The sequence below is a fragment of the Alexandromys fortis genome, unplaced genomic scaffold (genome assembly GCF_014885135.2).
Source record: "Alexandromys fortis isolate MF-2015 unplaced genomic scaffold, M_Fortis_MF-2015_v1.1 scaffold_17, whole genome shotgun sequence".
In the NCBI taxonomy this organism is placed as follows: Eukaryota; Metazoa; Chordata; class Mammalia; order Rodentia; family Cricetidae; genus Alexandromys; species Alexandromys fortis.
The window spans coordinates 884,014-891,238 of record NW_026067896.1 but is presented as its reverse complement, the minus strand read 5'-3'; positions in this window follow the sequence as shown (position 1 = coordinate 891,238).

Genomic DNA, 7,225 nt, shown 5'->3' with positions numbered 1-7,225 from the left:
CTTGAGGGTCTCGTGCTCAGAGCAGCTGCAAACATAACAAGTTGCTTACCAGAAATTCAGGATCTGGGGGCGGGGGGTTCACAGCTCTCAACCGGAGACAGCCCTTACTTGTACTTTTGGAAAAATTACTGAGAGAAACTTCCTCAACCAAAGTCATCTTTCAAGGATTCCTTAGCCTGATGGAATATATAGTTCTGGTCTGTTTGCTGCAGCTTGATACAAACCCAAGGACTTTCTCATCTCCCAGGCTCTCCACGGATCTGGTTGAGAACTCTCTGTTCTGCATTTCACTGTCCAAACCCACTCCCTCATCCTCTTTCCACGGATCGGCTTCAAGAGCACTGACTAACAACCTGCTCCCCACAGGACCAACCTCTATCAGGGATGATGAAGTGTTTGGTGTCACCGAGGATGTGATGGGTATAGAAACACTAAATGCAACATGTTTAGGTTTCAACTTGAAGGATGAGTTAGGATTGTTGGTAGCAAGAGAAAAACTGGGGACGGAGAAGAATTTGTAAGTATGAGGACCAAAAAACGGAATACATATATCAGTGTCAACCTCAGAGGAGGGAGCAGAGCGGGAAGCGTGTCTTGGTTTCCTTGTTTCAATTTTTCATTCCTCAGCCCTCAGATGCTATAGTTCCAGCTCCTGTTAGGGGCTCTCCTTTATGCAAGCTACTCACTTCCTGTGCTTTTTCTAGTTATTCACCATGTAATTTTTATATCTCATGCAAAAAGTACTTTTCTCTCAGAAGCTGTGCCCAACCATTAGATCAATTTATTTGCACTTTTCCACAGCACTGCGAAATTTCTTATTTTTCGTCGAAGTTGTAAAATTTCTTTTGTGACCTGGTCTCACTATATAGCTAGCCCCAGGCAACTTGAAACTTACTATGTACACAAAGGTGGCTTTGAACTCAGAACTCCACCTGCCTCTGCCCGCTAAGCCCTGGAATTAAAGGTGTGCACTACGGCACCTGGCCTAATTTCCTGTTTACTCATACAATCATTTTCTCTCTGCCCACTATATTTTCCACAGGACAGAAATTGTGCCTGTTTTTGATCACTACGTACTATATGCTGTATCTAGCATAATGCCTCAGAACAGACTTAAGAAAGCAGTTTATATTAACTTAATGTGAATACAGAGACTATTAAATATTCACACACATAGGACCTCAATATTTTGTGGCAGACTAAGATATCCCTCAATTCTTGACCTAATCATATCCTTCAGGAGCAGGGATATGGGTGGCTTCCTTCTAGTCTGGGATACATGGCACCCTGTCTCAAAACACAGATAGGGCTGGGAGGTGGCTCAGCGGGTAAAGCATTTGTCACATAAGCAGGAGGGCCTGAGTGAAGATCCCCAGAACCCATGGAAAGCTAGACACGTAGCATGTATCTGTATCCTAGAGCTTCTAAGATGAGATGGGGGGGCTGAGACAGGAAACCCTGGAAGTCTGTAGGGTAAGCAATACCTACAAGAGACTTTGTCTCAGCCGCGATGGTGGCGCACGCCTTTAATCCCAGCACTCGGGAGGCAGAGGCAGGTGGATCTCTGTGAGTTCGAGACCAGCCTGGTCTACAGAGCTAGTTCCAGGACAGGCTCCAAAGCCACAGAGAAACCCTGTCTCGAAAAAAAAAAAAAGAGAGAGACTTTGTCTCAAGGATCAGGTTGAACTGTTGGAGGGGGCTGCTTGTTCGTCCTGGCCACCCAGAACCAAAATAATCACACAGAAACCATATTATTTACATTACTGCTTGGCCCATTAGCTTCAACTTCTTATTGGCTAACTCTTACATATTAATTTAACCCATTTTTATTAATAATGGCCTACCAGCAAAGTTTCATCGTATGTCTCCATGGCTCCATGGCTTCCCCTGACTCCGCCTCCTTTCTCCCAGCATTCAGTTTAGTTTTCCCCGCCTAGCTCTGTTCCCCTATAGCTCTGCTATAGGCCCAAAGCAGTTTCTTTATTTATCAATGGTAATCATAGCACACAGAGGGAAATCCCATATCAGAAGCGCAGCACTCAGCATTATCCTCTGAGCCCCACATGTTTCCTATATCACACACACACAATTACAAGCACACACACACATGCACATGAACATGCATAGGCGCACACCCATGTTCAGGCACGTACACACAAGCACACACAAGTAAAGACAAAAAACAGACAAGCAAATGACTTTTGATCCAGTGAAATCCATTGCTAGGGAATTATTCAAAGAAAATAATGACAATACATAAAAGTGAAATCACACTCATTTTATTGTAGTTTATAATGTAATAAATACATTGAGAGAAGTACCAACGAGTGATTGTTTGAATACATTGTGATATAGACAAACAAAGGAATATTATACACTCCTTGAAGAATACAGCATTCAGGCTGGAGAGATGGCTCAGTGGTCAAGAGCACTGGCTGCTCTTCCAGAGGTCCTGAGTTCAATTCCCAGCAACTACATGGTGGCTCACAACCATCTGTAATGAGATCTGGTGCCCTCTTCTGGCATGCAGGCACACATGAATGCAGAATGTTGTATACACAATAAATAAATAAATAAATCTTTAAAAAAAAAGACTACAACATTCATATTAGTGTTCATATTAGTTATGTGGTAATATGGGAAGCCATGTTGGTAAGCAAAGGGGGAAAATCAGGTCAAATTACATATTAGCATGATTAAGGTTAGATAATTAACATTTAAGATGTGTGTATTGTATATAGGGATAGGAAGCTGGAAAGATATTCCTAAAAGTCTTTACAATTGTTACATTTATGTAGAATTTTGTTTTGTTTTGTTTTGTCCCTGAGACAAGGTGTCTCTGTGTGAGGGCTCTGGCTGTCCTGTAACCTGCTCTGTAAACCAGAGCAGGCTGGCCTCAAATTCAGAGATCCACCTTTCTCTGCCACCTGAGCATTGGGATTAAAGGTGTGTGCCACCACTGCCTAGGAACTAGGAATTTTTAAATGTATTTTACTATTTATTTATTTATTTGAGACAGGGTCTCACTGTATAGCTTGACTGGTCTCAGACTCTGGGTCTTCCTCATTAGCTTTCCAAGTAGCTAAGTTTATTGACTTATGCCACTGTTCCTATGTCCTAAGATTATTTATTTTTTTTTAAACACACATTTTAGTATAATTCGAATTTACAATGCCTTTCTGGATAAATTGTGTTATTTAGGCAAGATTATTTGTTGGATTAGATCACCATTGGGTAGTAAAATAGGTGAGCCCAGGCCCTTTATCAACAAGTCTAGTAGTTCCTAGGGTTCCAGCAAAATTTTAAGATGTTTTCTAGTGCTGTGAAACTTAACTAATAAAAGGGAAAACTGTTTTGCAGAGGTGATAAATAACCATCTTTGGAAGAGAGGAAAAAAAATAACGTCTCAAACCTCATGGGAGACCTGAAGTTTGTAAAACAGAGGCGATATTCTGGGGACTTAGTGGGAAGGGAAGAAGCAGCTGTCCCGCTGAGTAAAACTGAAGTGTTTATGTAAATTATTGGCCTCAGTTACTCAGAAGCTGACAAAGGAACTGAGCATATGATCTGGGAACTAAACTTGGGTTCACTACAGCTGCCAGGTTCTAGTGCTGATATAGACCAGGCTGGCCTCAAACCTAGAGCTACTGCCTCTGCCACCAAGTGCTGAGGTCAAAGGCATGTATCACCACTGTCCAGCCTAGACCCGAGTTTTAGTAGGTAACCTGTTCTGTCTCGGAGTTTAATTGCAGTCAAAGCAAGCTCTTCCTGCTTGGTGTTGAAGTCCGAGTGGCTGGTGGAGGATAAAGCTGTACCTAAAGAACTGACGGACTGTTCTTACTCCAGTTCCAGAAAATGTTGTACCTCATTCAGGGTGACTTGGGCAACATTGATTTATTTTCTCACATTTCTGGGGTTGGGATGTCTAAGGTCAAGGTGCTGCTAGGGGGCTGTTTCCCTGAAACCTCTCTCTTTTTCTGCGTCTTTGGTCTCCTTCTTGGTAAGCTCCTACCTTATCTTTTTGTTTGTTTGTTTTTGTTGGTTGGTTGTTTTTGAGTTTTCAAGACAAAATTTCTTTGTGTAACAGCTCCGGCTGTCCTAGAACATGCTTTTTAGACCAGGCTAGCCTCGGACTCACTGAGATCCACCTGCCTCTCAGCTTGTTTGTTTATTTTGTTCTCACTTGGCCTTGTTTGCACACACAGGGCAATTCTGGTATCTTTTTCTGTTCTTTCTGTTTGTTTTGTTTTTGAGATTTTAGGGTTCCTCTGTGTAGTTCCGGCTCTCCTGGAACTCACTCTGTAGACCAGGCTGGCCTCGCTGCTTCCCGAGTGCTGGGATTAAGGGCATGGACACCAATCCTGCCAAGTTAGGACCTACTTTTTTTTTTTTTTTATCTCTTTCCATCTTAATTACTTCCTTAAAGGCTCTATCCAAATACAGTCACCCCTGCTTAAGGGCTTTAGCGAGTGAGTTCAGTGGCGGGGGTGGAGGAGTGGGGCAATATGAAATTCTATAATCTTTGATGACTGACGAGGATGTTGTACGTTGGTGTGCCCGCTACCTGGCCTGACATCTGTGATGCTTCCAGCTTTTACTGAAGTACCTGTTACCAGAGCTATCTATGGATGTAAGGAATTAGTGAATATGACTATTAGACGTTGAAAGGGAAGCCGTTCCTCTCTATGGTCTGAAACATGGGGTGCCACATGCCTAGCTCTAATGGTGGAAGGAATGAAGCGTGGCAATGAGTGACCACGAATGTAACATGGCAGAAGCCATCACGGATAGCTAATGTTCTGTGACTGACCAATATACTCACTGTTCCGTTAGTGAAAAATGGTGAAGTTGAGCCACACTAGCCAAACTTAGATCGCCACCAGTTTTCATTTTGAAGCATAGTGACTTTCGGGACTTTTATAATCTGTGAAACTGAAACTCCTCATAGCTGCTTCTTCCAGGTGTTTCCTGAGAGTTGTCCAGAGACGTTTTAATGTCTTTCTTTCTCAGAAATGTCCAGGGTTGTTATTTTTTTTTATCATTCCCACCCAACCTTTGTAGTAGGAGGTTCATTCCTGGCTACTCAGTCCCGAAATAATGACACAGAAATCTGTATCAATTGCAATACTATTTGGCCAATAGCTCAAGCATATTTCTGGCTTACTCTTATATCTTAAACTAACCCATCTCCATTAATCTGTGTATCACCACGTGGCTGTGGCTTACTGGGAAAAGTCCTGTTAGGCATCGTTGGGAGCAGTGAGACCCCAGATTGCGATCTTCGGGCAAGGGGGCTGGAGGTTAAAATACACAGACAGACGCACACAGACAGAGAGACAGCAACACGGGTCATCCTTGAATTCCCCCTTTATTGTGTTCAGGGGCAGATTATATAGAGATAGCCACACCCCAGCCAAACCCACCAGAAACCACTCTCCTGCCATCAGGAACTCCTGAAGGTCTCGTGCTCAGAGCAGCTGTAGGCACTCTAGGCACTCAGGTGAGGGGATTACAAGAAATTCAGGATCTTGGGTCTCACTGCTCCCAACAAGGCATCTGTCTCCTGCAGGGCTACATGGCTTCTCACTGACTCCACTTTCTTTCTCCCAGCATTCAGTTTAGTTTTCCCCCACCTAGCTCTACTCTGCTAAGCCACTGGCTGAAACAGATTCTTTATTCATTAACCAATAAAAGCAACACATATACAGAAGGACTTCCCGCACCAAACTTTGGTAGCCCAAAAGCAATTTTGAGAATTAGATACATATGTCTCTTCTACTGATAGCATTTCTTTTATTTGTGGTCACCAATGTAGAGAGAGAAATGTGGTCACATCAGACATTATCCTACTAAGCACTAAGGCTCTTTGCTTAAAAATGACTTCTCTTGGGCTGGGGTTGTACTCATTTGGTAGAGTGCTTGCCCAGTGTACATGAGGCTCTGGGTTCATTCCCCAGCACTGGTATAAATTGAGTGTGGTGTTACATGCTTGGAATCCCAGAGAATCAGAAGTTCAAGATCATCATTGGTTGCATAAGGAGTTTGAAGCCAGCCTGGGCTAGATAGTTTGTCTTAAAAACAAAAATTTCTCTTTTCATGACCACTTCTTGGCCATTATAATTCGGTGAGAAAAGACTCAATTTTCTTTTCCAGTTCCCTTGCAGAATTATTTATGAATGGAAATTTGTGGAATCAAGTGGCAAAGTACTTTCTGAAAGAGCTCACAGTCACCACAACCCCAGTTTGTATCAAACACTTTTAAAATATGTTCCTTTTCCATCTGGACAAACTATTCATAGCCTACTTTAAGACAGAAGCTTAACAGGCTGTTAAATATAGACTCAGAGTAATTGGACTACATTAGCTATTGGGATTTAGCACTAAGAAATCATTTGTTTTTGCCATAACTGGAATGTTTTCTAGCTTTTGAGGTAGCTGACACACACGGCCAGGAAAGATATTCAGTGTTCCGCACATTCCTTTAACACACTGTCTTATTTTTTCCTTGCTGTGGGAAGCATTTTTCGTAACCTGGAATTTGGTTATTTATTGCATTTGTACTTTTATAGTGAATAACTACAACGACTATTTTGAAATACTGTAGACTTTGGTCATCAAATTTTGCATAGCTACCTTTTCTCTTTGTAAAGAAACTTGTATAGTTTTTTGAATGTCTTATTGCTACTTGCCTTAAATACTCTAGCAGTTAGTAAAAATGAAACAGTAAGCCGGGCGGTGGTGGCGCACGCCTTTAATCCCAGCACTCTGGGAGGCAGAGGCAGAGGGATCTCTGTGAGTTCGAGGCCAGCCTGGTCTACAAGAGCTAGTTCCAGGGCAGGAACCAAAAACTATGGAGAAACCCTGTCTCGAAAAATTAAAAAAAAATGAAACAGTAATTAGTGGCACAACATAAATGAACACAATATAATCAAAATGTAATACAATTGAAATAGAAATTATAGGTTATTTTAATAAGGATAAAGATTCAGGTGCCTTAACAAAGACTAGAAATTTAGTCAAGATAAGATTTCTATTTCTATCAATAGTCTGGTTTATTTTTTACACAATGTTAATGTGTTGGCTTCTTACATCCTGAAGTTTAAGTACCCTAAAATGTTAGTTTAATTTGCTTGCTCCTAGATTGGTTGCTGCCAATCCTAGGTTTCTTGCAGCAAGGTGAGAGAATATTGAACGGTATAGGGAGACACGTTCCTTTAGAACATAC